Source organism: Neodiprion fabricii, chromosome 1, assembly GCF_021155785.1.
Source record: "Neodiprion fabricii isolate iyNeoFabr1 chromosome 1, iyNeoFabr1.1, whole genome shotgun sequence".
Classification (NCBI taxonomy): domain Eukaryota; kingdom Metazoa; phylum Arthropoda; class Insecta; order Hymenoptera; family Diprionidae; genus Neodiprion; species Neodiprion fabricii.
The window spans coordinates 804,234-823,279 of record NC_060239.1 but is presented as its reverse complement, the minus strand read 5'-3'; the positions used below and the strand labels follow the sequence as shown (position 1 = coordinate 823,279).

The 19,046-nt window shown below is 44.0% G+C and overlaps 1 protein-coding gene across 7 annotated transcripts in view; it reads right to left on the bottom strand.

The window, feature by feature from the left end:
• Positions 1 to 19,046, bottom strand: part of LOC124178496 (tensin-3-like) — a 91,266-nt gene that overhangs the window by 55,441 nt on the left and 16,779 nt on the right. The window contains exon 1 of one of the 7 annotated variants that reach the window (XM_046561951.1): positions 12,318 to 12,639. The exons of the other annotated variants lie outside the window; for them this stretch is intronic. The gene's annotated coding sequence lies outside the window, so the exon portion shown is untranslated. Of the gene's footprint in view, positions 1 to 12,317; positions 12,640 to 19,046 lie in introns of those variants that run through there. 7 annotated transcript variants of the gene reach the window in all.

Here is a 19,046-nt window from a genome sequence, read left to right as displayed (position 1 = left end):
TCACGCGTCACTCGCAAAGTTCGTGACAAATACCGAAGAAATGATTGTTGTAAAACCTGGAGGAGGTAGGAAATTTATTTTCATGTCCACATCTATGTGTATATAAATTAGTTTTAAAAAAAAACCACCCTAGTGTGCATTGATTCTAACCGATAATTTACTCATAACGTAATTTCTGCTCGTTTTGGGCATAGGTGAATCGACACGAATGTAAAACCTTCGTACCCTGACTCCTTTTTGAAAAGGTCGGGCTATCTTCCGAGTCGCGTCACTGCTGCAGAAGAGTTAAACGGCTGAACCGTTATTCGTGGGTGAGAAAAAATCCGGACGGATATGTTAGGGGGGATAAATTTACCATACGGTTCCTGGGGATTCGACATCGTTGAACCGACCGGAAGTTTCGGGCGACGACGCGACGGTGCCGTACCAATCCTTCCCTCTTTACCGTCTTTTTCTCTTTCTCGGCGTAAATAAAGTTGAGGAAAGTTACGCAGAGCGCGAGGTTGAGCGAGGCGAGATGAGAGGAGATGAGATGAGAGGAGAGGAGAGGAGATGAGAGGAGAGGAGAGGAGAGGAGATGAGAGGAGAGGAGAGGAGAGGAGAGGAGAGGAGAGGAGAGGAGAGGAGGAGCTGCACGGGGGCACGGCTAATGGCGATGGGTGAGAAATGGACCGATTATATTCGCATTATATTCCTGTCGATATATTATTTACGACGTCGTTAAGTTAGACGTAAAACTGGCTGATATAAATATTAATCCGGAGACCCATTTATCTCTGCGCATTGTGCAGAGCTCGCTCATAAATATGGATTAATGAAACAAAAATTTCACTGATCCCCCGCGTCTTTGAGGTTTGTTCCTTGCACGCGATGAACAATTACACCGCGTTTTCTCCCTCGATTCCTTTGGTTAATTGACTTTCTTCTCGGAAATTGATACGCCGAACTCAACGCCTGCACGTTATCCTCGCACTCGATGCAAATTAATCGAGTTTAGGGAGAATCACATCGCGTCGCGTCGGTTCGAGAATTCATTTATATTCCCCCGAAAGGTGAAATAAATTATAATTTTCCACGCTCTCGCCGCAACGTCGATTACGTCAAGATGAAGAGCGGGAAGCGAAGGAAAAAAAGAAAAACAACGAATTAAAAAACGAGGAAAACAACTCACACAAAATTAAATACAATTAAAAAATCTCGCCGCGTTCGGTTCTTTCTCTCCACCGTTCTCTCGCCTCTTCAAGTTTCCATGTTGTGTGTGTGTGTGTGTGTGTGTGTGTGTGACGTCGATCCCCGAGCTCGTGCCCATATTCGACCTCCAGCCAGGTAGATAGAAAACCATTATAAAGTTATAATACAGTACTCGAGACACGGAACTTTTCAAATAATTCTTGACTTGAATAATATTGTTCGCACGACGGATGATGCAGCCCTCCGATATACGTCTATAGCAGCCCGTTACAGGTAGGTATATAACTATACACCATACGATATTATGTGGAACTGCGAAAATACTCGGGGAACAAAGGTCCGGGGATCCCCTCGAATCCGAGGCTGGGATGAAAATCGGGACACAGGTTCTCGATTGGAAAAATCCCCTCGCCCGCTCGCATCCCCTTATAAATAAGCGCGAACCATGCCCGATCCTCGAGGGAAAGTAATTGCAGAAAAATCGTACAACCAGCTAAATATTTGTACGCATGTAATGACGCTTGATAAATTTAGAATCAGATAATAATTATAGCTGTAAGAGAGCGGGAAGAAACTATGGAAAATATTTCAATTACACCCCTCAGAGGGGTGAGGAGATTTTAATATACCTGGGTTAAGTCTCCGCGAACTAGCAGTCAGGGTGGAAGGAACCCTTAAGAAGCTGCAGCGGAGGGAGAGGGAGGGGAGGGGAATGGGGGATCGTTTCTAGGAGCCGTTTGCCATTTGCCCGTTCCTACAGCAGTGGCGTATTATTTTGTAGAAATAAAACTAAGCGTTTCCAGTCAATTACCGGAAGGAAGAATCGAGGCAGCGGGCTGCAGTTTAATGCGAAACGTCAACGGGGCGGGAAATCTCTCCCCCCCCCCCCCCCCCCCCCCCTTCCCCCGTTTATCATCTCGAGGGCCTTTACCCAATCCGAGAAGATTCTAAATAACGTAAACGGTCCTCGAGACGGCGACGACTGAAGAATACTGGAAAAGCGCAAACGAATGTTCGCGTCTCTGGGCGAAAAAAAAACAAATTCGGTACAACGAAATTCGAGTCCTTTTAGTCGCCGCCGCATCACGCAGGAATCGATAGTTCCGGCCGAGCGGGAAATCTAATTGGTGGTCCGATTCAATAATTAATTATAAATGTTGCCAGACGGCAGAAGATACGGCTATTTTTCCGCGGTATTCGTACGAATTTCATTTTTCATCGGACAAAGGGCACGAGCTCCCTTTTATGAACGGATCGACGTCCCGTCTATATCACGGGGGCCTCCTCTGTGTTTGTTTGGGTGAAATTGGAGGAAAACATTGTGGTAAACCCTCCGGTTGGTAGTCGACAAACGGGAATCGCTCTCTCCTTCTCTCTTTCGCGATAAAGAGCGACGCCGACTAGAGTACCGTTCCATTTCGTTCCATTCGGTTCCGTTCCGTTCCGTTCCGTTCTATGGCGTCGAACCCGCGCCCCCGTCCCTTCATCGTCCGATCCGGCACCCGTAACAAAGCTACATCGCAAGCTCTGAATAGAAGAGCCAAAACTCGAATCCAGATTCAGAGGCCAACATCACCTGCAGCGGTCTGAATAGTCGGGTCCATTTCTATCCCCTCATCTTCCCCCTTTTTCACCTTCCCGTCAAATAAAATATCCCCCCTCCCCCTCCGACAACTAGGACCACCGATCTCGTCCTGCGACCGCTCGACCTCTCGGCCGGAGGAACGAGGATAAAACGTGCAGGATAGAGGCGAAGAACTCACGATCAGTTTTAAGAAAAGAAACGGCGAATGGTAGCGTAAAAAGTGGAGACCACTGCAATCTATAATACTTCGTTCGTGTAAGGAAGTCCTTGGTATGATTCGAACTTAGCCGATTGTTTGTTTGATTGCTAAACGAGAAATTGATAACGAAAGGAGATTAATTTTCAGGTTGGTGTGTGATTTAAACGTGGAGACAAGCTTTTATAATAAAAGTTCATTATCAAACAAACGTTTTTCGTCTTACTTCGTATTATTTTCACAATTTTTACAATCACAATATGAAGTATTTGGGACAATCACATTCGCAAAATATATGTCAATAAATATGCGAATATTCGTTACATCACTCGTGTATACGTAGAGAACAGAATCGAACGAAACGTTATAAAATTTCGACACAAGTTAAAATGTTGCGTCGCAAAATCCTCGCTAGGTTTTAAAAGATGATTTATAACCACACATCTGGTTCCCAAATGTCTTCTTCTAACTTTCACTATGTCCTTCAGGTTTCATATCCTTACCGCTATGTTCAACCTTTCAACTATCTAGTTACATTTTTCCTACCACGTCCGGAACCTGCAAATTTATGATCCTTGTTCTGTCTTTTCTCTTTGCATCTCCCAAGCTTCGCTTCGATTTAAAATAAATTTACTTGTCCACGCACCGTTCAACACAGCAGACGTGTTCATTTCGCGAGTTGTTCTCAACCATTTCCAACAATCCACTTGCGTAACAATGTAGCAGTCCAAACTTCATGCTAACAATCCATCTGTTATATAATTCTTAATGATTATCAAGAATATGCAAACCCAAACACCTGTAATTCTTTAAGTAGTACACTACAAGAGTTCACGTGACATCCGATCCGAAAAAACTGGCGTCATTGTGTGCCAAATCTTTAGCAGAGCGGATCTATGACGGTATTGGATTCTCCGGTGTAAAGCGTAACGCGTGTCGGCTTTAATTTTCAATTTATCATCCGGAAGAACCCGGGCAGAGTAATCATGAAGATTCTGTTAGCGCTTCGTCTTACGGGTAAACTTGGGGACGACGACTCGACGCACAGTGGAACTTGGCAAAAGCGTGTATGGGTGACTGCGACACGGTCTCCTTCTAAAACGCGCACGTCGCCTCGGGGATGCGGAGTTGGGAAACAGGAAGTTTGAAATGATATCTCTAAGGTTGAGGGGCCCGAGCCGCACTAGGCTAAGATTTAATTAACACCCTCGAACGGGGTAAATGATCTCTTAGTCCAAGATTTACCGGGTAGGGTGGAACAGGGTTCACCCCCTATCTTCCAAGTAACGCGCTTCCATCAATCGGAACTCTCGTTAACCTTGTTCGTTAGTTACCGGGCAACGTAAAAATACAACGCTGCATTTTCACTCTTACGTTACAAGTCCGTACCGAACATTTCCAACATTCACGACCCAAGCTCGTAAGAAACTCGTGAACTTTGTTCCCAGATATGTGACGCTTCGTATTCGAATTGATTTCAACTATTCGATATATTCAATATATCTACAGAGTCTCAGCAATCTTATTACATCATTATTTCGACCAATTATTGCAACTATAACGAAAATTATGACGTAGAACACGTTGGTCGTAGTCGTTTGCCACGTCATTTGGAACACTTTCGTAGTTTGGCGTAGAAAAATTATGCCACCGGTATATTCGACTTCCGACGAATGACGGATTTTTTGTTCCGGGTGCCAAAAGTGGTCCCGCATCTCACGCGCAGGTGTGGACAGCGAAGAAGACGAAGCCGAATTGATTTACCATAAATGTTAATAGTCTTTGTCAATGAATACTCAAATCCCATTTCTCTGTCTCCTTCGGCTTAAAGTAATCGCAGGACCCTTTCTCTACCCTTTTGTACCCTCCACGCACGAACTCTATACGTATATTACGTGCATAAACTTTGTTGACGCGACGTTGGGGCCCTGTATAAATCTACACGTGTATATGTTTATCTTGAGGTTATAGGTGGTAATTATAAGTTGGATGCAGGGTGGAAACTCCGCGGTAAGTAATCATATACCTAATTATTTGTTTGCCAACTTTTAGCGGTTAAGTACAGACACGGGACGTCTGTGATGTGCCACTGGTCGATGATTAGGTTTGGAAAGTTTCTCACTCGACCGTTTACTGTGCCACCTTGATCGCGTATACGTAATATACAAGTTATACGTACCTACTGCATATCGTTTTCGCATTTCAACGAGGTTTTCGGATACTTTGAAAGACACAAATTTCACCCTTAGATTCATTCCGACGTTGCGAAACTTAGGTAGGTAGGTAGGCACCTGCATACGTACGCGCAACGCTAGGCAAAGAGAAATTATTCCCGCAACATCCGCGTGCAGCCCTCGTTAAATTTGTAATATAAACATCCCCGTTCGTTGCGGTGAAATTAGAGAGAGTCTCGGTTTGTCAGCTTTTGTCTCTGCTACTTTTCATTCCCTTAATATCATTATTGTTATTATTTTTATTTTATCATCCTTTCCAATACGGGCAAGCTTTCTCCTCGGCTCGCGACGGCAAGAAAATATTGGTTCTGATATTTTCAACGTCGTATTTTTCTCTCGTCAATACCGTATCAAATCTATCGCATCTTGTATTATATGTATACTTTTACATCGTCGTTTTTATTCAGCCTTACAGTGTGTGTAGAGAGCGACCTGGAAATTGGGTCAGCGATTCTTGAGAGAGGACGACGTATATGTACACATTTTATACATACAATATATATATATATATATAATACACCCACTCCACAAACTCGAAGCATTTCCTGCTATCGATTATATATAATATGTGCCTATATTTCGTATACGTCCGACTACGTCTGGAGTATTTTCTTTTTCACTTTTTCACATTTTCTCCACGTCCTGTGTTTGTATTTTCCTCTTTTACAATCAAAGGACGCAGGGAGTGAGAATAAAAGAGAAGAAAAATAATGAAAAACGTGAAACACCTCAGCGCGTAGCGCCTCCGGCTCTAATTAATTTGTCAACGAATATAAAAGTCGTATCGATCACTCATCGTGACGTTGAATGAGAGAGGAGCGAGATTCTATCGTAACAAATTATACGGGCACGCGCATCACTCGATCGCCTAATTGTCGTTTGAACGACGAGCTGATAGGATATTAAATTCTTTAAAGATTATAACAACAACAACAACGACATCATCATTTATTTATTCATTTCTATTTATCATTTTTGGCTTCTCCTCAAATTTGGAGCGACCCACGCCTCTTGAGAACAAAACAAAATAAAAAAAAAAAATAAAAAATGAAAGAAGGGAGAAAAGACACGCGCGTGACTGTAACACGCATCGCTCGTGTTTGTAACGCTGTTTTATCACCCTCCAGCCGAGCTTAGGTAGTATACATATAGTATATATCGGAATACCGTGAAAGGAGCGGCGTCCTCGGACAATAAAAGCGTCATACTCTCGTGTTTTTATAGATTCCTCGACAAATGTTAACGTTTCATGGTATCCGAATTAAAATCCCCTCCGCCTTTCTCCGTTTCCTCTTCCTTTTCCTTTTATTTCGTGGTATATAAAAGGCGGGGAGCGGCACCGTTATACACGCAATAAAAGTGGGCGGGGGATTGGCTGGTTTATCAAGAGCTCTTTTTTCCTCCATTCCCGCGGGAATTCTTTAATAACGCCCGTTTATCACGACACTCGACGTGATCGTTGACGGACGCACACGTGCGTTAACATGCCTTACATCCGTGATCTGTTCGCCCCTTGAACGGTATAATTATAAGAGAAAATACGCGATCACGCAAAGTTGGAATAACGTTAATCTGCTTCGGATACGTAACTAACTAAACTTGCGCAACCTGTAACCTCGAAATTTTTACCTCTTCACCCAGAAGAGTAAAGAAAAAAAGGAAAAAAAAAAAATTGAACCGCAATCTGCGCTTGACACGCGCCTGTAACTTCTTTCTAAGAGCGCCGAGACTGCCGAGAGCAAAAAATTTAGTTCACCGTTTTGCACCACGGGGGTAGTTTGGGTCTCTAAGAATCGGGCAAAGTTCGGAAACCGCCGGTTGGCGAGCCGAATTCTCGAGTGTTTCTTGCGCTCGGTCGATCATCGGGGTCGTCGGGGGGGGGGGGTCAACGAAGCGAAGACAAACGATCCTCCGAGCTGCAAGTGTCTAGATTTATGATGCCAAATGAAAAATAACGCTCTCCGGATATATATACAGCAGCGTTGATCGTTGTTACCAGTCAGCGTTTCGCGTGCTAAGAATCGCGGGTATGAGCTTTTTTTCACGCGACCCTCAAGACGTTCAAGGGTATCGGAATATGCCCTCGTGACGTCAGAGCCTGGTTGTCGGGGCCATTTTACGACCGTATAACCTAAGTTCTTAATCTTAATGGAGTCAAGTCGTAATCCTAGCGGTTTCAAATTACTCGTGTCACATAAATTAATGAAACGTAATCAATAATATACCTGTTGTATCATCCATATGCGAAAAAAAAAAACAAATAACGGTCAACGATCAGCTGTCAGTCTGGTTGCATTAGTTTGATTATTTTCCACCAGATAACGCACTGCAAAGTAACAATCCCAATACGATGTGTATGAATAAAAAATGCAATACGAGGCAGCGCTCCGAACTATTTATAGCGCGATTCTATCATTATGCGAGAAAGATCATTTAGGGAGCTTGCGGTTGATCGTAAAGTTCAGACGCGTGAAAATCGAACCAAACAATTTTAAGCTAAATCTCTGGTAAATGAACACCACAAGGATCGAGTAAGAGTAATTCGTCTGAAATTGGTTTGCAGCGGTGAGTCTTCCTCCCTCGACGACGATCTCCGTCTCCGAACAATCACCGACGTTCTCCGTCGGCGTCCGTCTCGGGTACTCCTATCCTCGGCATCTTTTTCCAGCCCGTTGAACGTTTCTCCTAAAAATTCCCGACATCTCGATACTGGAAAAATGTTCATTTACCGGAGCTTCGACCGTGCAAGTCTAACAACGCGCGTAAAAGCTCAACGGTACCGTTGAAATATTTTCCGAGACTGTGCGGATGACCGCAAAAGCTGATTGGCGGAGGGCACGGCACATCAGGTTTCGTTGGGGTGACGACGAGTAACCGTCTCCGTCCTCGTCATCGACTCGCCCGAAGACCGCGGCGTTAATCAAGTTCGGGACTTTTTACGACGGGACTTTCTGGTGGCGGGATAGGAACCAGGCGAAGGGGATGATCGAGAATCCGGGAGCCTTTCCCCCCATCCGTGTGGATGAGATGCCGCCTTCGGTCCGAGGATTAGATTGCTCTTCCTTCCTTCCTTCCTTCCTTCCTTCCTTCCTTCCTTGGATGCAGGATCGTCGTAAATAAATACCCTATCCCTACCCACGTGCTTGGGTGTATGTACGTATACGTGCACAGTCAGCCATCTTAATTTCATTTCGTCGATAGGATTTGCTCGGTATCAACGCTGCCTCGTATTATTGGATATAGGGTAAACGTGCGGGAGGCTCGTATTTTCTTGAGTTATATATAACGCGACGTAGATCATCTCAGGACGATAGCTTCGTATCCCGGTCGAAGTCCCAGGTGGTGTATTGATTAATCGAACGTCGCATAATTCGGCGGATATATGCGAGCAGCGGTGAACGGAAGTCGCGTTTTATACACTAGGCGAAACAGCACGCGGAAGAAAATCGAAAACCGATGGATGATTCCAAAAAGAGGGTCAGCTTTGATAACTGGATTTCGCAGTAGCGATGGCCACTGAACTAAAAATAATCCAACAGAACTCGATTGAATCGGAGAAAATTAATCGATTGCTCGATTATTTCGAATTTTCCTGAAACGACGAATTTAAAACCAAAACTTCATAAATTTCAGTATGTAGTCAATAGCGAAATAGTATTTTGATCGTTTATAGTTTCATAAAAAACATTTTTCGATTTCAGGTGTAAATATTCATTTATAAGACAATGATTATAATTGATACTTTAATCACACAAATTGATATTGCATTGCGTCGTTCATGGGAGTAAAGAAACAAAAACGGATTACAAGGAAAAAATAATCAAGTTTGAAATGAGGAATTCTTACTTTGCAGAGCGTACGCAGATACCGTTCGTTAGTTTTTTATTTTATTCGAGATCATGTACACTTGATGGATAGGTGAGATAACGCCGTGAGTACACGCGAGTAGCTCGGAGGAGATTTCAGCGAATTCCACGTTATGAGGAACATCAAGTTTATAAATCACAGACGACGGTTAACGACGTCGACGAACCGAGATGACGCGTATTACTCTCGATTAATACCGGCGAAAGCTTTTGGCTCTCGTCGCTTCTGCGCTAATTACACGCCTTGCATTCGCACTCGCGCTGGCTAATATAAAATCCCCCTCCCTCTAGCATACATCATCCAAAATTTCTTCATCGTTGTTTTGCATTGGCTATTTTAATTTTTATTTCCATTTTCATTTTCATTATAATTATATTTTTCCCTCTAATTTTCGATCTACCGCTTCGCTTCCAATTTCGAATTCGCGGAACTAAATGGAAGAGGAAAAGAGAGGGAAGAGCGAGGACACGGTATTATGGTAAAAGCATTTGATGTCGGCTGATCGTATAACCAATTCCCACCCGACGTAGGCACTGCTCCATGTAAATAGTAGCATTGCCATAATGAGAGTCGGTCGGGTTTGTCGGCGCACAAAAAGCGAGTTGATATTTAAAATTCGATTTCCTTTTTTTATCCATCCAATTCCATTTACCTTTTTCCTTTTCGCTTTGTACTGTTTTGATTTCCCAAAAGCGCTCTCCGTGTTTTATACACCTATACGTCTGTGAATTTTTCACCAGGTTGACATTATTTGTTTTTTTTTTTTTTTTCATTCCACTTTATTTCCAATTTCACCTCTCTTCATTCGTTTCATTCAGATATGACGCTTTTCACGACTCCGCGTACATACGCATATACGTGTGTAATACCCGTAACGAAAATAAATAAACTAATAACAACGATAACAAGAAAAATAATAACAATACTAAATAAAATTTGGAAAATTCACAGGTTGGTTATAGGTAAACAGCGTATCAGACGTGGACAATCTTGGCGAGAGATGGATGGGATGCGTCAAACGGACGGGCTGGTAACGAAATGAATTTAGAAGCGAGATAATAAAACCTGATCTCGTGGCGGGTTAATTGATCGATGGGTCTTGTAGCCACCCCCGTCTCTCTGTACATATATACATGTATATAGGTGGTATACGTCGACGTCGACGTCGACGTCGTCCAAAGGAACGAGAATCTATTCGCCTTCGTATGTTCGCGAAAAGGGGGAAAGAAAGAGGTGAAGCAAAAACACGCAAAAAAAAAAAAAGAAAAGAAAAAGAAGAAAAAGAAATTGAGCCAAAAAGGCTACATGAATCCGGTAAAAACTCGCTTCATTCAACCCCAAATTGCGGAGAGAAAATAATTATAAAAGTACGACGGGGGTCCTCGTAATGCGGAGGAGGCTTTTAGCCAATTTTTTTTCAACCCGTTACGTCGCAACGTTATTTCTAGACTTGAAATTGCAAGTCGAGTATACACGTATGATTTAACATACCTACGCGGATGTGATACGTCCGTCAAACAGTACAGAACACATGTAATACAATCTACATGCAAATGTATCCTTTGCATAGTTTACCGATCGATCCTTCATTTCCAATTACAGTAGTATCAGTAACAATAATTCGAGGAAATTTCCAGCGATGTGAAATTTATTAATTATAGTTGTACAGCTCAACCAAGTACCCTGGCAACTGTTTTACTGAAGTGAAGAGGGGGTTCAGCTTTGACGCTCTAAAATCCTACCTACTGTAGGGATTTTTTTTTTTTATTTATACATTTAGAGCAACTCGAATTTGAGGGCTTTGTTATTTATAGTTTCAGGAACATTGTAGAATTTTTTAAATAAATCGTCACGCAACGCACCGCAATATTGTCCCATATTTTGTGTTTTGTTCGCTTCGCTTTGATCTAGCGTTGGTGAAGAAAGCTTCAAGGTGAGAGGGGTGTAAAAATGGATTCACTCGTCATCCATCACCGGCTTCTCCCCCGTCTTCGGATGACTAAAGCAAATAAGGCGGAAGTGCAGATCGCCCAGTTTATACCAGCTCGGTAATCTTGCGGCGTTGATGCCGCCGCACGTTTTATACACGATTTATATTTTTTCTCCTCGCATTCTTTACGTATGGCGGTGTCTACGAGTTTCTGTATGTATTACATGCATACGTATTGATTAGCCAGGTCTGATTTTCGACGTGATGTAATAATATTCTGATAAATTTCAGCGCGGTGATTGATTGGCAAGGTAATTTTAATACAAGGAAGACGAGAGGAAGGAAGAAAGAAAAAAATATAGGTAGAGAGACAGAGAGCGAAAGAAACACCACGAATATTCACTGAAAAAAATAAAATGTGAAATTTCCCCCTCGTGGATTAATTTTCAATATATCACACAATATATATATATATATATACAATATATATATATATACAATACACATACACGGTAAAGGGAATTAAAATTTGATTTAGTTTTTGATAAGCATTACGAATTTGCCCGATATTAAAATTCTGGGGAACAAATCGATTCTCCCGGAGGAGATTAATTAATAAACAATATCGTACATGCGTACTTCGAAATTTCCATACGGTGGTATTAACTCCGTGGTATGTTAATTCATTCGTTGGTGCGCGAAACGTCGTTTTAATCTCTTAAATCGATTCGGTTAACGGTATAACACCGAAAATAGAATTTCGCGTAGTCGTTGAAGGCTCTGCCTGTCATAAATATTTTGTCTACGAAGTCGTAAAAGGGTTTAAGACTCGAGGGGTAGGACAGTCAGGCACGAATAGCGGGGAGCCGGTAAATATGTATATTGAATTAAACGGCACGAGCTTGAATCCGCAGCTCCGTAATTGGCGGCAGTTTAATTATTCAATAGAAACGCGTAAATCAACCAAAATATCAAATTTAATTTCGACTTGTGTACACGCATACCGGGCTAACAATAACTGAGTTTACGAATATATTATAGCCTGCTTTCGTTACGAAATTAAATAATTAATACATCCGACGATAAACGAGTTAGAGATTTCGCTCTAGCTGCGCACCTCAAGGAAATTACTGCATAACATTTTTTCAACGTGCACGAATTAATAAAGTTGCCAGATGACGATATTCAAAACACAGATTCGAAGAAATGAATTTTTTTTTTTAATACATATACAACTACGTGCAATTGTTCATAAAATTAAAACAGGTTCGCATAAAAATCTGCCAACATCCAAAAAAGTATAGCAAAACTTACCTGTGCCTTTTTCTTGCAGTTGAGGAGCTTTCAGGCAGGGTAGAAAAAGAAGTAACAGGGATGAAAAACTGCAGTTCAAACTCGTCGCCTTATTTAAAATGTCTCAACACTGTTATCGATACCGTTTAAAACTTTGATAATTATTTTTGCTTATCTTCAAAACCACATTGTTCGTAACATCCCGACGATTACCTCCGTCGTTAACCAGCGATTATTAAGTAATTCATCATCGTTTCTCAAACTCGAAACTCGCCGGCAAAACACGCTGCGAAGGATCGCCGTCGGATCGGCGTATCGCGCGAGGCTCGCCAGGCGCGACTGGCGTCGCGACGCCCGGACCACGTGGGTCGCATAGCCCGCGGCTGACATGCGCGGGTTTCCGTCACTGCCGAGTGGCTAGCGTCCCGTCCCGTCCGTCCGTCGCGACGCCAAACTCGACAAATAATTACGCAGGTATTATTATTACGTCCTCGAGAGCTTTTTCCCCGTCATTTTTATTTCTCAACCTGTGGCGTTGAGCTTCTTTCAAACTTCAACCGACGCGTTTGCCCGAGCATTTGTTTGTTTATACGTTAGGACGAGAGAAGCTCGATTGTACGTGTGAAAATAAGCAACGTACAAGCGGGCCGAAAGTTGTATTGTGCGCCGTTTAGAAATTTTCTCATAAATTACCACACGACGATAAATCATTGAGCCGCATCACGAACGATATTCCGACTTATAACCGACCGACACGAATTTCGTGCTCCGACCAATTACGACTCGACGTCGACCTGTATTCCTCGTCATGTCGATTCTGAGTCACTTTTACCACGCACCCACCCTGCGTCTCTTATTCCCCCTCTTTCCCCCCGACCCAAACAACCCAAACATCGAGCGTTCTGATCGAAATTATAATTAATGGAGACACAAGTCACGGACAATGAATTTTCAAATCTATAATTGTATGCAATACGAGTGTTTATCAACACCCGATTCGATTGGCTTGTTTACTTTTGCAACGAGCTTGAAACTTTTTATTCACCACTTTCGAGTAATTCACTGAACGTTTACAACACTTTCCACACACTTTCTTCTCCTTATTATTATTATTATTATTTTATTGTACGAAAAAAGTTTACTTCAATACTTGCGCAAACTTGTCGCGTTATTTTATTTGCTAGTTCCAGTTTAAGAACAGGGCATAAAAGGAGCGATAACGGTCCATACGCGTACCGAAGAAGACTGTTTTTATTTACATACCGCCATAAGTGTACATCGTTTCAGGGGTTGTATAACGCATTAAAACGGCGAACGACGTCGAGGACCCCCGGAAGAAAGTCCCGAGGGATTATTTTCACATCGCGCACTTTTATTACATCGGAGGCGGTGCGATTCCGTGGTCCTAAACAAATGCGTACAACATCACAGCGATAACATGCAAATGAGAACACGGTGATACGCGATTGAAGAAGTTCACTTCAGACTTTACCGCAACGCATGTGTGAAACACGTCCCCGAAAGACGTTAAATAACGAGGCGACGCGACGCCGCTCCGAGTCAGGTGCGTCTGACCGGCACGAGGGTCTCGCTACTTGTGAGAAATCCAGGCTTGTTTACGCGGCTAGGCGAGGCGCTCGACTGCAGAATGAGAGCGATGTAAACAAGCCGGAGAGCCGAGCTAATCCTCCCTATGAAAACAAGGCTAATTTCCCTGTTACGAAGGTATCGGCAACGATTGTAGGAAAAAAAAAAAAACGGATAACTGCGAGAAGAATTCGCACCTTGAGGGTTCCTTGCGAACTTGGTTATTTGTTATTTTATCTGATATATGACTAAAAATGAACTATTTTTGAACTTCGTTACTTTACTTGTGCTGTGAGATCTTGCTTCCCTCGAAATTTCATGATTCTAGGTCAACGGGCAGTACCCTACGGGTTTTGATTTGTGAGTTTGCGAGCATAAAAGTATGTCACGTATATGGTTGTATCCGTTGGTTGCGTTCACTTGGAAGCTTGAATTTTTTGCACCTTTAAGTGATCGTAGATCTTGGTATTTGGTATCGATTTCAATTCGATGCCTCTACCCGTTTCTCAGAAAAAGGGTCCCGTCTTTTCCCTTCGAGGCGGGGAACCCTAAAAACGCGCAAAATTTCGAGGGAGAGTCAAAGCGAGGTCGGTCCCGCATCTTCCCTCGACTTCCCGATTCACCTGCGGAGCGCGTCTGTCTGCGTATACGCGAGGCTTGTTCCGGGATAAAAAAGCGGCGAATTTGACCGGAAGCGAACGGCTCGGTGCAGACGGCGAAAGGTTGAGGAGCAGGAGAACCGAGAGTCGTAGAGGAGGAAAGTGGAGATAAAACGGGGCGAGGATTCCGGTGGAAGCTGCTAATTACGAAGGCTTGTCTGAATCGCTGTACCGCGAGTATATGGACAGACATCCGTGTAACCATCCTCGGCGGCATAGAAACGGTGCCTTTCACCCTGGATTTCACCCAACCCGTGCATACCGCGCACCCATACACAATTTATTCGAAAGGACCGAATCGTCTCGAGCGTTGTTAATTGGACGAGCTTTAGTGTACCTATAAGAAGAAGGTAGCGCGAGGCGGATTCAATTTCCAACTTCAGTTTCCGATACGAACGCATCGATGATCGCGAATTAAGGTCATGTTGTCCTCCTGCCCTCACCGAACGAGCATACGCACCCTTTTTTTTCCTGTATTAAATAAACAAACGAACGGAAGCGGAACAGGTTGAAATTTTGAACTTTTGAAATTTGTACCCCTTCCGTTCGTTTGTTTATTTAATATATAATAAGGTCACGCGATGCTCCTACCCTTACCGACCGAGCAAACTCACCCCTTTTCTTCCCACATTTAATAAACAAACCGATAAATTTAAAAACTTTGAAATTCGAACCCTTTCCGTTCGTTTGTTTCTTCAATTTGGAAAGAAAAAGGGTCAGTTCGCTCGGTCGGTAAAAGTATGACCACTACACGACCCTAAGTCACCTCGATGTTTCACCCCGTAGTTTATCTCGACTCTTCAACACGCATCGGTCGGGATGAAAGGGTCGGACCGATTTTCATTCCTTCCGGAACATATTCGCGTTACGATTGCACAGAGTAGTCGGCATTATATGCGTACGTAGAGGTAATACGTGCGGCCTCGAGAGCGGATCGTCGGACCTTCGGAGCGCGAGCTTTCGCTCTCCGAATCGCGCGCATCATCGACACTCGCTTGGCGAGGCTGCGGAGCATGGTTAAATATCTACGAGCGGCGGGCAGCTCGCGATGATAATGTAACGCGAGTGTGTGGGAGGGCAGACGCGCCTCTGCCAACTTAACTCTGCCCATTCGCTCTCACCCTTCCATCCTTCCTTCCTTCCTTCTCCAGGCCGCCCGACCAGCCCCCCGGTATTTCCGCGACTGACTGCTATGTTTACATTTCAATTATCTGACGCTTCGCCCTGCCATTATTAGTATTTGCATGATTTAGTAGCTGAAGAAGCGCGGAGCTGCCGTCCTGTCTCGACTCGACTCGTCTGGCGTTCAACAGCCCTGAATTCAAAATTATTGCGCCGCCGAGGGGAGGCGAGGGTTCGTTTTTCCTGGAAGGGAAACACCGGAGACGTTGAGTTTTCCGTGAAAACACAGCCCTTCGAAACGTTAATTGCGGCCATTCTTACATACCCTGCAGTTGAAAGTATGCCCGAATCCCGCGTAATATGACAGATTCAAGCCAAATTTCGCGCTCGACGTGAAATTTCAATGCGGTTATACTTCCACGAAAATAATCGTGCCTTAATCGGGGATAAATTATACTCATTTTGCAAGAAAAAAATTTCATGGAATTTTCAGGTTTTCCAGGATCTAAAACTCAGTTCTCCCCGACATTTTCCCAGTTCTAGTAAATTGCTAAAACCTGAATCGTTCAGCTTATGTGATTTGTATGAACTTTTCCACCATTGAGTCTGGATATTGTTAGAAAGATAATGTATAATTTGTGCCTGATCAGTGAACAACTCGGGTAGAGTCTTGTTCGAAGGATTATCAAACTTGGAACGAAAATGAAATCAGAACTAAATCCGACACGAACACAGATTTCAGGTATGACATTTTTTCTGGACTTGATCTCCGAGTATATGTATAGACGAATTTCCGTTTCCGAAACTTGGCCGAATATTGAAGGTCGAAAACGCTCCGACATTTCCTATCGAAATATAATCGTTTAGTTGAATTATGCACGTGGGAAGAACATGATGCCGATATCGTGCGAAGAGCGTCATTTGGCCTCTTATTTTTTCACTTTGAAAAGCACATACGTATCCGGGAACACGCGAGAAACGTGCCGTATAACAGCTGCGCGGCATAAGAAGGCGCGTGTTCGATTCTTCGTTCGTTCCTGCGGTAATTCTCGCGGTCTCGCGGGCGTCGACGGAGCTTTTCACCGTTTCCGTAGTTAAAAGGTAGTATATCGCGCCCCGACACACCCTCAGCGCTACCAAGCCAGCCTCTGCTAAGAGCCTTTCCCATTCTGCCGACACGTTCCGCAATTTAAAAGCTTTAAAATATATAGAGCAGCAGCCGACGCCGATGCCGCCCCAACGGGGTTAAAATTCATCCTCATTTTTCACCCCCAACGTCATTCTTATTACACCGGGTTGTGTAATTGAATCGCGTCATCGGCAGGCGCTCGGAAATGGATGATAATTGTTACTCCCCTATCGATTTAGGAACGTATAAGTAAAACGTACAAGCAGAGAGTGCAAAGATCAGCTGGTTCTTGGCCGCGTATCGCGTATCGCTGATCGACGACGACGTCGGGACGTCGGGACGGAGGGTTAGGGTTGGGGGAGGGGGGTAGAGGGCATCGCTTATCTATCCCTGGACTCCGCTCAACTGCAGTTACGCGGTTGTTGAATGGCTCGAGATCGTACAACACGGCAGAGGCATCGTTACAGCTGCGATCTGATATTTACAAACTTCCCAAATAAAGGGGATAACTCGGGATGGAACCCTCGGGAGCTACGGCTCGACGCTTTCGCGGGTAGGTGTTACGGGATTTGGTGACAGATTAGCTCCCTGGATCTTTTTCGCTAAGCGTCGAATCGCGGATGCCGCCGCCGACTTCGCTCCCTCAAGGGGTTCGACCCAGCGCCAACGGTTTAACCCATTACTCCTCCGTTGATCGATGTGAAAAATTCCACGCCGTGAAGGTGTGCTGGTTTCTTTTTTTCCTTTTTTATTTCATTTTACTCAGATGTCCCTGGTCTCTAATTTTCCATTTTTATCTTTTCACACAAGAGAAGAAAATACGCAAGGAGGAAAATGATACAAGAGAGCGATGAATATTATCTTGTAAGATAGTTCGCCGGGTATGCATACGTATATGTACATCTATGCACGCAGGCACATATATTATCTGAGATAAGCCGGCGCGAGCATTGATCGTCATTATTACGAGAATTGATGGGGAGGAGGACGAGGTTTGTTCGCAGTTTTGTTTCCCATTCCATATCGCGTGCTGATATCTGTATACATATATACAGAGGGAAATTCCCGCGACAGTATACATATATTTGTTTGCGCGCGTGCGCGTGTGTATGTAAGGTAGACGCGGAGGCCTGGGGTTCGGAACCCCGTCGATTCCCATAAAGAAGCCCTGACTCGCCGAATTTCCGGTTTGCACGGCACGCGGCCATCTTACCAGAATTTATTTATCCGCGTCGCGGAGCATTGTGTACATATATATTCGTGCATCCCTACGGGGTGTAAACTCGTTTGCCCGTATCGCCTCTCGCGATTTTTCCCTAGCTCCGTTTCGCCCACCCCCCTCTGAAAAACTCTGCAAGCTCAAGGCTCGATAATTTTCACCGACTTCGTCGCAGAGTTCGGTCTTATCCCATACCTATATTATAGTTTATAGACATACGTGTATGAGGGAAAAATTAAACCCTCCGAGGGGGTTGAGGTCCGAGGCTCGCCGAACGGCGGCGGTGTTCAGCCCCGGGAGGCCTTACGTATGCCGAATCCCCATCCTCGAGGATTTATGGACGAACCTCGAGTTCTGGGCCGCAGGGGGCGTTTCGATGGTGGTGGTGGTGGTGCTGCTGCACGAATATTAGTTTCACCTCGTAAGGTCGCGCGAGCAAGCTGCTCGGCTCTTGAACACGCGCCAAATGCGATGCGGTTACTTGAAATTTTTTCATCCATCCCCCTTCAACCCTGCCCCCATCATCGTTCCCATGTTTTTCGCGTATAAATGGTGGTAAAAATCAAGGCTCAGCTTGCGGATGTGCGCCTCGTACGCGTGGTGTTCTTTCCTCGGCCACTGCGGCTGCAGACCAAATAAATTGCATCCCGGTTGTATGCACCCCAGACGGATCCGCAAGCCCGCAAGCCCGCAAGCTTTACTGCCTTTTTATTTATCTTCATTTTAAATACCCTTTTCCGCTATTTTTATTCCACATATTTCAGCTCGAGGAAACTGATATTCGAACAACGCGGGTTCGGGTTGGAAAAAAGCTTCGGTGACTTGGCATAGAGGATTCCAGAAGTTCATTATTACGTACAAAATTTCGAGGAATCGTGATTGCGCCAGCAAACGGATAATGGGAAACTCGTCGGGATTTATCTAACGGGGCATTTTCTTCTTACGATTAAAAATTATACCAACCTTGTCGTTGGCCCGATTTCAACTCCCTCCGGAATGATTTTTTTTTTCTATGATCACAACTTATCTTACAA